At 33.1% G+C, this 14,312-nt stretch overlaps 1 protein-coding gene and 1 long non-coding RNA gene across 2 annotated transcripts in view; one reads left to right on the plus strand and one right to left on the minus strand.

The window, feature by feature from the left end:
• The window catches only part of LOC134749602 (phospholipid phosphatase 2-like), a 56,589-nt gene that overhangs the window by 32,465 nt on the left and 9,812 nt on the right, over window positions 1-14,312 (minus strand). The window lies entirely within an intron of this gene.
• On the plus strand, window positions 10,405-12,955 carry LOC134749757 (uncharacterized). The gene is made up of 5 exons (XR_010128510.1): window positions 10,405-10,512; window positions 10,615-10,732; window positions 10,960-11,151; window positions 12,031-12,175; window positions 12,768-12,955. It is a non-coding gene; the product is annotated as an uncharacterized LOC134749757 (long non-coding RNA).

Raw genomic sequence — 14,312 nt, forward strand, 5'->3', positions numbered from 1 at the left:
TTATTTTTATTATTTAGGTATAGTATATGCATCGGAGCACTAAAATTGCATCAAATAATGTAGTTATGAACACATGCACTGAGAAGTAAATAATTTCATTTCTGGCTAAACTAAAATAATAAGGTGGCGCGTTGATAAAATTACACCTAGTTAATCAAATCACTCGAGCAGTTTAATTTCCCATAGTATTTAAAGCCATAATGTAATATAAATGCAAACAATAAATACTTACGTCTTGTAAATCCTTCTTAGCGATGGCGTTTGTCACTTGTTTATTTTTATTTAAGTATATTTCCATCTGACAGTTCCCATTTGAAACGAACAAAATGAACGAATGAACGAATGATTTTGGGATAACTAGTCGCAAACTGGTAACAATGTGTGCACACGGCGACGACACTTTGTGACTGAAATGTGTCTGTGTCGAGCCTTCCCCATTTTGGTAACGACGACGTAACGGCGACCACACTGCGACCGTTTTGTGACCGGAAAAGACGGTGTCGACGCAAGATGTGTCTACACCGTGTCGTAACGGCGACCGAAAATGGTTGTTAGGGTATAGCGAGGAAAGTGCAACATCCACAGGCGTTAGATCATCTTCATCACTGGAATCACTAATTTTTTTACGATATTATAACAGAAAACACTAGAAATTCTGATTTTTACGTGAGTCGGTGAGAAGAACAGTAAAAATTTTGTTGACAATGTTGACATTTCTGTTCTGACGTATGAAATGTCAACGATGCGTTTTGAAATTGCATCGACTCAACTTGTGCGTTCAGAATTATATTTAACATCATTATAAAAAATCTAACGTTTCTTATGGAATTTTAAGGTTTATGACTTAAAATTATTAAATAAAGCTAAATTTGGTATTTTTTATTACATTCTCAAACCATTTATTTAATGATAATTAATATCGAACGAACCATTATTATGAGCGTTTTACGTTTTGTTATCTGTCAAGCTACTTAAACACGCTCCATCCAAGGTCCAATTACTTTCCCCACTAGTGGATAAAATGCGTTTTTCCCCGCTTGTTTTAAAGGATAATAGACGGCTTTCCGAGCTAGTGAGGGGAAAAATATTTTGAAATTGTGGTGTTAGCGCCTTAGCGCTATGGCAACACCACTATGTTCGCCATAGCCAATGATGTAAGGAAATGCAGCCCTGCAGCTCCAAGATGCCAACGTAGACGGTGGGAACGGAAACCGGCCAACCAGAAAGCGCGATGCTAGCGCCAGAGTTTCACACATACGAAGACATATTAAAGAACCTACATAATATACATATATATACATTGTACTCAATTCACCATTAAAATAATGGTATTAATTGGTTCCGTACCTAAAGGGTAAAAACGGGACCCTATTACTAAGACTCCGCTGTCCGTCTGTCTGTCCGTCTGTCTGTCACCAGGCTGTATCTCATGAAACGTGATAACTAGATAGTGGAAATTTTCACAGATGATGTATTTCTGTTGCCGCTATAAGGGTTCCGGCCTCGGTGGGCGAGTCCGACTCGCACTTGTCCGGTTCTTACTTAATCTTTGGTTTTATTTAAATAGCGCAAAAGGCGCTAACAGGTAGTTTTAATTGTAGACCTAAGAAAGCGCCAACTTAGCTTGGTCTCACTAGACTTATATTGTCCGGGATATACACCGTGAATCATTCAAAACTAAAAACTTTAGCTTGGTCTGACTGTTTTGTAGGAGTACCTATGTTCTTACCTATTTAATGTGTGACTTTAAAAAATAGGCAAATGATTAACGATCTAAAGCAGATAATATCCATATCTTTGCTCAATACGATAAAGGAACAGGTGCACGTTGATATAAATGTTAAATATGGATTTTTTATTACTAATATCATTAAAGTTTTGAATGATTCACGGTTAGTTTCACTAGACTTATATTGACCGGGATATAGACCGTGATTACCTGTTGTATTATTTGTGAGCTCCCGATATTTCGACGCAGTTACATGCATCATGTTCACGGGTGACTGAAGATAGCGGGTGGGTGTCAAAGTTGTGTAGACAGCGCTCTGTCTACCCTCATTCTTGCGCGTCGGCTGCGTTCACTTTCAACGTTACCAACGGTCGCATTCACACTTGTTGGTCCGGTAATAATACAAAAGGTAATCACGGTCTATATCCCGGTCAATATAAGTCTAATATCATTAATGCAAAAGATACGAACATCTTAACAGATGGGCATGTATACAGTTAGAATTTTTATTTACCATAATCATGATTATGATAAAAATTCTAACTGTATCTATCGTAAGTCAGGGTGCACAGAAAAAACCGCCCAAGTGCGAGTCGGACTCGCCCACCGAGGGTTCTGTACTTTTTAGTATTTGTTGTTATAGCGGCAACAGAAATACATTATCTGTGAAAATTTCAACTGTCTAGCTATCATGGTTCATAGCCTGGTGACAGACAGACGGACAGACGGACAGTGGAGTCTTAGTAATAGGGTCCCGTTTTTACCCTTTGGGTACGGAACCCTAAAAATCTACGACGCTCCAATACTTAGACGGCCCATTTATAAATATAGGTAATACTGTAGTATACATATAATTTTGAATATTTTTTTGTTAAATTTAGTAGATAATTAATGTACTTACCTATTTATTCATTTACTTTTTAATGGTTGTCTAGAAGAGATCACTTTTTAGCGATAATACCCCCTATTGTTAAATAATTATATAAAGTTTGTTCAGGTTAATCCTTTTGTCTTATATTTATTTTACTTATTGCCTATTGGTAGAATAAAATAAATAATATTTACTTACTTAATACCTATGCATTGTTTCCAACAATAATTGTTTTATGATGTGTGTCTTTATTTCATAATCCAGTAATCCCTCTTAAGTATCAACGTAGCAGGGGCGTAGCTAGAGGATATGGCGCCCGGGGCAGTCACCAAATTTGCGCCCCCTGACGACTGACAAAAGTTTCCCTGCTGCTGCCTTTTGCCCATTTGGGCGCCCCCCCTAGAATGGCGCCCGGGGCACTTGCCCCCTCTGCCCCCCCCCCCTAGTTACTGCACTGCACCGTAGCCATTATGGATACCTGCAACTCCTGGGGTATTACATGCTGTATAACAACCCCTTAATATACATTCTTACTAACTTAACCAGCCTATTGATACTCAACACAACAGCCCAATTACGCAGACGCCCATCGCCTAAACTAACATAATTAATACATAATTACCCGTCTACCCCAGTATCAAAGATGCAAGCCCATGACCCCAAAAAAATGTAATTTACCTCTGCTTAGATTAAATTAAATTGGCCTCAAATAAAACGTTGTGATCGTCTAGATAATGGCAGGACACTACCGCTATGTGTAATAACCCAGAAACTTTTTACATTAGAAGGATAAGTATAGCCATTACAAAACACAGATATCTAAATATTTCTTATTGAAAACTATTAGAATTTAGAGAAACAAACTTAAAGGAATCATGACAGTTATTTATAGATAAATTTATTATGATGATGCTGAAAGAGATCAGATTAATAAGTAAATTAAAAGAAAATCTAATGATCTAAATGAAATTAATAATGATATTTTTATAAAATGGGGTTAAATCCTTCTACCCATCGGAAACATGTTCATAGGTATATATATCTTCTATAACATTCCTCCGACTGAACCGTTCGAACAAATAGAGCTATAGCCTCAATCTATATATCTTTAGATTGAATCTCAAGTTCCTTAGAACAAATTTATTAGAAATATTACAAGTGTCATAACACTTTTGTAAGTACTAAAATTTCAGTACTGCAAAAACTAAAATAAGGAACACTTGATCCCTTGTATAATATTAAATCGTGGGATTTTACATGCTTTAGCTATATTATCTATCATCGGGGTGAAGGTCTGGTTCAAAAACCTAGTTTTGCACTATCAAAGAAAGCGAGCTCCTTAAGGACACTCAAGATTGGACCTTTATCATACAGTCATCTTTTAATTCTAATCAAATTATCTCCTTAGAGTACAATTCCATCAAATGGCAAGTCCATAGACTCTAATACCTTCAAATATTATAAAGATGAATAAGACCTTAGCCTAAAGAATTTATTCAAAAATTCTGAACTATAAATTCAATTTGCTTGCAGTGAATCCACATTCAAAGTATAGTAGAACACCACACGACCTTGCGTTTCACTTAGTCGTTGCTTGAATTGCCCATAATTCTGAACATCTTTACATCTATTCAGTTTGATTTAATAATTGGAATTATAGATTCCATTACTTGCCATTATCAAGCAATTGTACTGACTATAAGCTTCTTTCAGCAGCTTAAATACTAATTACACAAATCTTTCAGTGATGGTCAACAAAACCCTACCAAACTTAATTGGCCTATGCTTGGAGAGTCATGATCTTTCTGATCACTAAAGAATTTAAATAATTCCTTATAGTAATTAAATTGATTAGAAAAATGCTAATTTATTTAAATCAATCATTTCTAAAGTAATTATGTAATTATTATCATCTAAAATAGAACATTTCCCATTGATTAATTTTAACCAATATAAAATTCCAGAATTCTACAATATATCTATAAAAAGGTAAAAATGTAAATGTAACTGTAAAAATATCAAATTGGACTTTCAGAAGCTACATAGACTCTGTTATTTGTTTAAATTTCAGAATCTAGAGGCTACACCCCTCATGCTAAAATGATTGCTACGGAATGAAACATATACTTGTAAATTTAAATAAATAATTCAGATGATATTAATAAATATTACATAAATATCAAAATATAGTTAAAATTGTATAAAAATGTTTTACTGAGTTTTTATATGGATTAAGTTTCCTTATCGCTGATTTTAGTTTTAGACTGAAAAACAGATTAATGACTAGATTAAATTATAGGACCTTCCTGAAAATTTACTTAAACACATAATAATGACTTGTGGAATAAACACATAATGTCCTGAAAATTTACACAACACATAAAATAACCTGTGGAATAAACACATAATATCCTGAAAATTTACACAGTCAATCACACTGTAATGAAAAATCCACTTACCAAGGCTCGAGCTTTTCTTTCTTCATACTTTAAAATTTACAGACTTCCCTACTCAAACTATGGCATCTGCCTGACTCACTTCGACACAAATGCACTCACAAACCTAAATCACTGAAAAACTTATGGGCTTGGTTGGCACGGTTAACGTTTCAACCCATAAGATGTTCAATGCCATCAAAATTGATTAGTACACACATATGCAATAAGGAATTATTGGATCTATAAACTGAAACTCTCAGGTCTAGTTACTCAATAAAATTAATTAATAACTATTATCAAACAATTTAAAACTTCCAGGTATTTATTTTTAAGATTTAAATATAATTGAATTTACTCGATTTTATCTATTTGTAATGAAAGTTGACTATTTCTTTTGTTACTTGACTTCTATCTTAGTAAAAACATGATTCCACTCACCACCCCGACGATCTTATTCTCTCTCCTACTGCTGCTCTTTACTGCTACTGCTTCTACTGCTCGTTCCGCCTCTACTTTTGTGAACTTTAATACGCGCTCTATGTCAACGACGAACTGGCAGAGCCTCCTCCGAAGAAATAGGAATTCTAATACAAATAGGTATCCCGAACTTTAGTCTAGGGTTAAGTTCTTGCTCGGGCAGAGGTTCACTTTACACATCTGAAATTCCGAAATTGAATGCCCCACCTACAATCATCTACATCTATTTATAGTAAAATATTTGACCAAATTACTTTTTCCCTCCGCTTAAGCGAAATTCAACCTTATTTTTATCAAGTTTATAACTTTCCCTACCTGATTTAATGTCTTTAATAAATTTCATTCATTTCCAATATTCCATTCATTCCTGACCAATAAGACAATTACGAACATTCCGAGGAACAATATGACATGCGCAATGGAAGCTAATACAAAATGAGACGCCTTCAATCAAAAGACACCGCATTGCCGCCCGTCGATAAGGTTGATTTTGAACTGAAACTATATGGAAATAGCGTCTTATTGACAATCGACAACAAACTCCCCTTTTTAATGAAACCGGCACACGTAAATAACGTGGTGATACCAGCTACAAATTTTAATTACCTCATAATATATCAGTGATATAGATTTTAATTGATCCTAAGTTTGTGCATTTAATGAACATTTGACTTTATTAATATTAATAAATATTCTGAGAATATTTTTTACATTAATTGTAATTCATTTAGGGATGAGTCCCTTTTGTTTTTTAGTGGTAATTCTGTCTTTTTTATTTACCCCTCTGATTTTAGTCTTTATTTTTATTATGGATTACTTTTAGTACTGTCACAGTAAAGAATTTTTTTAATTTATTACATACTTGACTGTGTTTTTAGCAAGATTTGTATTATGGATGCTTGACAATGCTCTGTACATACATGTTGTAAAATTTACATACATAGGAATCACCTCATCAAATATCTGTTCCTCCCTTACAGGGTCCCTTCTCATGTTGACCTTATGTCACCTAATTACTTGATTTTATTTAACATTATGACAATCTCTTTTGCTATTTCTATCTTTATTTTGCTTGAGTTAAAATGTAAGTAACTAAAATGGTATATTAAGATAAATTACTCTAGTTTCAAATCTCCTTTATATTTCATCCCTTCTCCTAATTGCATGATAAATTTTCCTGACTTTTTGGGTAATCTCTTGTCATCTGGCCACCCCATTCGCATAGATCTGGATTTCTTGGAATTTTTGCCAGGTGCGTCGGCCAAGGTCACATTTCTTTTAAAACAATTTATTATTGCTAATTTTTTGAAATTAAGTAATGTTGTTGATTTTATCGTATTGTTTCCATGCTGACTTGTTTATATTTTTTAAGGGTATTTATGTATGCAATGTTATTTACTGTATGTTACTGATATTTTCTAGACATTAAAACAAAGTTATCTATTTAATTGCAGTTCTCTTAATCATAATGGAATGTTTAATCTACACATATGCTTAAATATGTCTAATAAGTATATACTATATTTAAAATCTGTACAAGAGCACATGCGATCGGTTACAGCTGCCCCCACGTTTTGACAGAAGTACAAGAGTTAAAGACTTTTGCACTGGAGTCAAAATGAATAAACCCCTAATATTAATTAGTTATTGAAATTTTTAATCCCTTCTATGTAGATGTAGTGAGTAAATATGACCAATACTTAAAAGAACATTACTGAGATAGTGCGATCTATAAACCTATTGGTTTTCCAGTTCCATGAGTCAAATTATTGCCAGCCATGAATTTTCATTCCAACAGAAGCATTTGGTTGTGAATCAAATGTACCCTAATGGTAAAATTATTGCATTTCCATTTGAAATCTATAGCCACGTTGCTCGGCCGGCGATCTCGCTATCTACATTGTCCAGATATAATGGTACTACAACAATCTCTTCATTAGAATGAGAAAGCCTTTCTGTTTACAAGTAACCAACAACAATTGTTTTTCCCATAGTTCAAGAAACCAGCCTACAAACCGACACCACACAACAATCCTCCTTCTTTCTTGGTATATGTCCTATGTGCAAATGAGATCAATCAGTTAATTTATTATTTCTAAAATGGTCCACAAAAAAAATTAAGCACATTGATTTTTATATATATATAAAAAAAATCTTCCTGATTTTTCCCATAAGAACACAGGGTGTGTATGTAGTTTTGTTAAAAGCTTCTTGTAGAGTCAGTTGTTACCAAAACGAATGTACCTGTAAAAGGTATGAATTTTTTATCCTAGCTCTTAGATTATTTTGATAACAAATTCATGTAACCCATTTTACCCAATGTCAAAATCTCAATAACCTCTGTCAATATTCCTGGATGTGCAACCATGAGTTAAACCCTTTTAAACCTTACATCATTCCGTTCATACGCCTTTCATTCGTCATTCTAATATTCCATGCTTATTCTTATTCACTCAGTTTCATCCTTCCCCAAACTCTCACACATACTGTTTCTGTCATAGTTGCTAAACCCATTTTGAACAATGACAATCATAAAATAAGTCAAAAATAATAATTTTCCTACTGCAACTGTTAACATATATATAATATATATACGGTGTCTCTTTAACCATCTCCCCACATTCTTATGCCAAGTGCAAGTGTTCAAGTTACGCACAATCTCTTAACCAGAACGCAGAAGCTAAAGTTAACGCAATTTACGCCAACCATCCTTATAACTACGCATTCTATGGATAAAACAGTCCTTACGCCAAATATGTCATGCATAACTACGCAAAAACCGTTTTATATAACGCCAAATGCCCTTATATCTACGCATTATTTTTTTTATAAAATAAAACAAAACTTTACGCCAACACAACCAATTGCCGCAAATAACTTTCCATACATAAACGTGTTAATATACTACGCATAAGTAGCCATATAATAACCATAAAATATTTGCCTGCAGTAGAATTTGTAAATAACCAAATATTTCCTAGTATTTATATATATGTATTTAAGTATTTATGAAATAATATGTATTTAAGTATTTATGAAGTAATATGTATTTAAGTATTTATGAAGTAATATGTATTTAAGTATTTATGAAGTAATGTTTATAACCTATTATCTCTCTCCTATTTATTTAGTTCTAATTATGATGTCAATCGGTACACCAATTCTGTACACAGACTTTTCCCAGTTATCTGTCACTAATTCTACTCTTTTGTAACGCTATAATGTTGCCTTAAGTTTTCTTCAACCACTGAACAAGATTCAAATTCAATTTACAAATCATCCCATTCTACTATATATGATTTGATTATAAATAAAAATTTGAAATGCATAAGTTTGTCAATTCTGGTAAATGTTTACATACATACATACTTAGGTATCAGTGATTCATTAAAACTTTCCTTTGAGTTCTTTTGTAAAACTTAATATCACATGTTTGTTTCATATTGTACTGTAAATGAATGATTGCGATTTGTCCATCTTACTCCACTTACTTAGCATGTGAAAATAACAATGTTATTTGTGTCAAACACCTGTTTTGTTAACCGTATTTTACGATCAAATACTTCACAACAATTGTAAACTAACATGCCCCCCCCCCCATAGAAAGGTACCCCTTTCATTGAAAAGTTTGCTTCTCCAATTCGCATCTTCAGAAAATTGACATGACAACAACATTTCTTTGTCGTCGTTGATCATCTAATACCCCAAAATTAACCTGCTTCATTAATCAGAAAGTGACCTACAATTTGGCTACCATCCATCAGTTCCATATAATACAGTTTTTTTTATAGAAGAAACGAACGCTAAGTATATAAAGTATATTAAATTACCTTACCATTTTCATTTCGCAAAAGTCGTGTAATAATCCATAACTAACACAACATATTCACTTAACTATATAGTCTTTAGTTACTTTCACTTACTAGTAATTATCTATCGAATCAAAAGTTCAATAATCCTAAGATCTAAACTAATACCGGCACCATTTTTCTGTTTGATATTGATAAACAAACCGACCAAACTGTCAGCCAGTTCCCACTCTCGCGCAATAGAAAGAAGAGTCAAATCAAAAATATAGTCTTCATCTACTAAGCCCATCTCTATGTAAATACAAATAACGTCTATTTTCACTTTACCTTTATCATATTTAAAATTAGTTCACTGACGTATTTTGCATAACCTTAGTTGTGTCTGTGGATTGAAACTGTAAACCGGTAACACACTCGCGTACAAGCCACGATCACACAAGACGCGAATGTAAATTGAGTATGTCAATGTCAATGAGAATGTATACAAAATTTTATTATTTCCTTTCTTTCTCAACGAAATCAACCTATAAAACCCACAAAAGCATTTTTTAATTCCTATGAATGGTCCGAAGCTATTGTCAACTTTTATTTCTTAACTAAGGTAATAAAAACAAAAATCCGTAATACATAGACTTGAAGTTTCCACACAATTATTTCTCTCATTTTTTTTTTAACACAACACAATGTTTGTACTAAGGAAAAGCACTTTTTTTTTTTTTAACAAATACCGTTCTTATATTTTTCGAAATACAATTCGGACCGTATATCGATATGAGATTTATTGTTCTGTAGCAACACTGACAACATCGATCTAGTATAGTAATATAGATGAGCTACACGTGCGCCTCCTCAAAGGTCGAAACACACACAACGCAACAAAATCAGAACCCGCTTTAAATTGACCAAATCCACCAATAATTGCCCATGCAATCCGGCCGGATTATCCGCTATCCACCACAACCAATTTATAAATTTATAATAGGGAACAAACATAAATATTAGTCCGCGACAAGAACAAACAATAACAGTGCTCTCTCTCTTACATCATCTCCAAACTATTGTATCTCTATGGTGTCCATCATGGACGCCGACGCATACGCTCATGATGTGTTTATGTATTGCCAAGAAAAATCAAAATTATGTGGCCAAGTTGCACTATTTGATCTAAAACGTGATAAAATATAAAATGTGAGTATTTTTTAATTTAACTTTACTACCTTTTGATACTATTGCAATAATTATGACGTAAAATGTGTTGTATGAAGTACTAATGATTTCTTTCATTTCTAGGTTATATTTTCTTGTTGCGGCGACATTTATTGTACGAATATAAGATGAGATGTCTTCGAAGACAATGAAGCTGAGTCATAACTTATGAGTTCTTAATGGGAATTCATCAAATTTTACTGTAAGTAATAAATAACCTATTTCAAAATTTTTACAACTGAGTTCCTATAGTCTGTAATTAATTTTGCAGTTTAGTTATTCTACTAAATATTGAAATGATCCCCTATATTCTCATTATTTGAACCCTAACTAACTGTAGGCTGACATTTTACTCTAAATCCTAGGTTCTAACACCATCAACAAGTTTATAATTACCTATTTCTTATATTCCTGCTTACATGTTTCCAGATATGGCATTCCCCAGCATTCCCGAAGGCCCCTAAAGTTTACAAGTTTAAACCAAGTGCCCTGCTACTGTAATGTGAGTGCAATACTGCTTACAAACCACCACGATGACAACAGAGCAGACGGAACTCCAATTGTGAAGTCGTTCGTGGACAATGACAATGTGAAATGCAGAGCTGCCTCTACTACTAATTGGTAAGTTGATCTATTTATTTCTAAAAACCTATGTAAGCATTATCTCTATTAATATTGAAGGCTACCAACTTAAACAATTTACTTTGAATGTGACACGACTCTATTAAAAAGTATGGAATCTTGACAGTTCCGAGCTTATACATCTTAGAAATGTGTGAATTCGTTAAATGCAATTTGGAATTATTTGATCGGAAATGCAATATTGGAAAGTGCACAGTCACACAGAAAGCTTTAATTGTCCCAAAAAGTAGATTAGAAGTGATCAAGAAAAACTGCTACCACATAGCTGTCCGCATTTACAATGCACTTCCCATGTCATGGACAGAGCTACCAAACAACAAATTTTCCTCTAAGTTAAAAACCTTTCTGTTAACTGAACGTTTTTACAATCTCGATGATTCCTTTTCTCAGAACAGAACAAAATTGATCACTTGACATGTAAATTATAATGTATATTGACTTGAATTGTAATGTAAACTTTACTAACATTAAATTGACTCCGTCTTTGGAATGCAATTTATCTGGCTATTATATATATATATTACTATTGTATTTTAGGTACAAGTACATTGCATACCCCAAACCGGTTGATTGTGACACTCACTATTATAAGAAACTACTGTAACATCCGTATACCGACATGCACCATCTGACAATAAATGATTACTTACTTATTTACTTACTAATTTTCTTAGGAGCGACCTCGGTAAAAGGAATTTTGAAAATCTATGTTTATGACTTATATTGACTGATTTTATTAGATTACATAATTATTCAGAATGGACAAACACAATTTGGTTATAAAATATCTACCAATCAAAATTTTCTTATAGCTAAGTCCTATTTTCTTAAAATTCTATATATATATTTTTTTTTCAGAATACACTAAGCTGATTCACCTGCCCCCCCATCCATTAAACTACTAGACCTATGCCACACGTGAATGCACATGGAGCTGTATGGGATCCGAAACTTTCCCGGAACAATTCATATGTTTCAAACTTACTGAGTCCATACAAGAAAGGTAAAATATTTTCTTTTATCCTGTAACCCTATTGACTTTCATCCTCACGTTTACTCTAAAATCAAGCAATAATGTTTGCTTAGAGCCCCATCTCTGAGTTTTATGATGACAAACCTATTGTAGACCTACCACATGCATCTAGTAACTTAAAAGTAGTACCCTATCTAAACTTATGTATATATGTATCCTACTTACAGTACATTCCTATTCTGAACTAATTTGCCTCCTTCAATGGCCACAATCTAACTTTAATGCATTCTACGGCAAACTGACAGACTGATGACTAAGAATCAAACGCATCAATCTAGAAATGCCCCTATCTTATTACAGCTGAAATTTTCAAGAGTTGCTTGTTGGGTGACAATACAATATTAAGGTATTAATGAGCTGATCTGATGATGTGACAGGAGACTTCCTCAAATTTCAACGATGCAAAGGAATGTGGCCAAACTTGAAATTGCTAAAACCATCTACAAGTTAAAACTGTCTGTGGATAGATTAGTGTTATCATAAAATCTACATTAAGAGAAATAAACTTATTATCTAACTTATATTTATTACTATTCTAATGGAGAATGATATCTTGTTTCAGAAAATGATGGAACAGACCCATGGAGCGTCCCGAGCAACCACTCAAATATTCTAGTTACTTACAGAACTGAGTTTATGTAGTAACTCCTTCTATTCTTCGCACTATGGATTAACTGGGTCGATTTATGTACTGCTTGGGGTTTTCTTTTGTGTGTTGCATGCTTAATTAATAAAATTGATTTTTATTGAGGGTTTTTTTTCTTTCTGCATATGTGTTTGTGCACCTAACTAACATTGGGTTTTTTTTTTTTTTTGTCTATTATTATATTACTAATAAAGCATCTTGTTCACTGAGTTTCATTTGTTCCATCACAAAATTTGCTGACAAATTTAGGATCAGAATCAGGAATTATTTATTTGCATTGATATTTATTGTATTTCGTTGTTTCTTATGTTTTCATGAAATTTACTGCCAACTGAACAAACAAAGCTATCAGCTTACTGCCTGTAAAATATTGCCCTTTTGATTGCCAACTATTTGATAATTTTTACTTCTTGCTAAACAAAACTTAAGAATACCTATCTGTTCAAAATCCCAATATCCAATCATTTGCTAACATACATAATACCTACTGCTTAGGCATCTCATTACATACTATGCTTAAATACTAGATCCTATTTACTACTCAGTAAACACTAATGATCTTGAATTCAATATCTTTCATCAGTCCTAAGAGTTTGGTCCTTTTAGGGTTCTGTACAAAGAGCATAATGGGACCCCATTACTAAGATTCCACTGTCGGTTTGTCTATCAGCAGACTGCATCCCACAAACAGTGTTAACTAGACAGTTGAAATTTCACAGTTGATGCATTTTTGTTGTCATTATAACATCAATCACACTCATGCTCGGCCAGTTTTTCTTAAATATGGTTTTTGGCCCATCCTTGCTTCTACTGAAATAAAATTTGATGTCTAATGACTATACATTATATTGCTTTCACATATGAACGCTAAATTCTCTTGCATCTGGGTAAATAATGATGATGAATGATGAGAATTGCTAATCTTATTGCTTTTAATAGAGACAGTGTGGAAATACCTAATATTTATTCTTAAAATCTAGTACTTATGTTCTAATGATACATAAATCTACAATTTCATTACATTAATCTGTTGTCTAAGGATATTATTTGATAATGAAGTTTCGATGTTTCTTTGTAAAAGCCAAATTAATCATCTATGCACTACAATCTTAGAAACATACATTCATAGCTCCTTGCTTTTCTAAATTATCCTCGCTTTTTGTAATAATTATATCCCTTTGATAACAGATAACACCTTATCAGATAACTGATAAGACGACAGACTGATAGCATGAAATGTCATAGCGAGGTGAGAAGAAATAGGGTTAAGATTGAACAATCCAACTTTTGACTGCTGTCAACATGACGTTTCTTTTGATGTAGATTGACAGAATGCAACGCTGACCTCTCTAACTATACTTATAAATTCTGTATGACCTAACAACAATGTTTAATCAAGAATTCTATTTTTAAATTTTAGCTTATTATTAATAACATGCGAAAAAGAATAAAATTATTATC

This window comes from Cydia strobilella, chromosome 18 (genome assembly GCF_947568885.1).
Source record: "Cydia strobilella chromosome 18, ilCydStro3.1, whole genome shotgun sequence".
Lineage (NCBI taxonomy): Eukaryota > Metazoa > Arthropoda > Insecta > Lepidoptera > Tortricidae > Cydia > Cydia strobilella.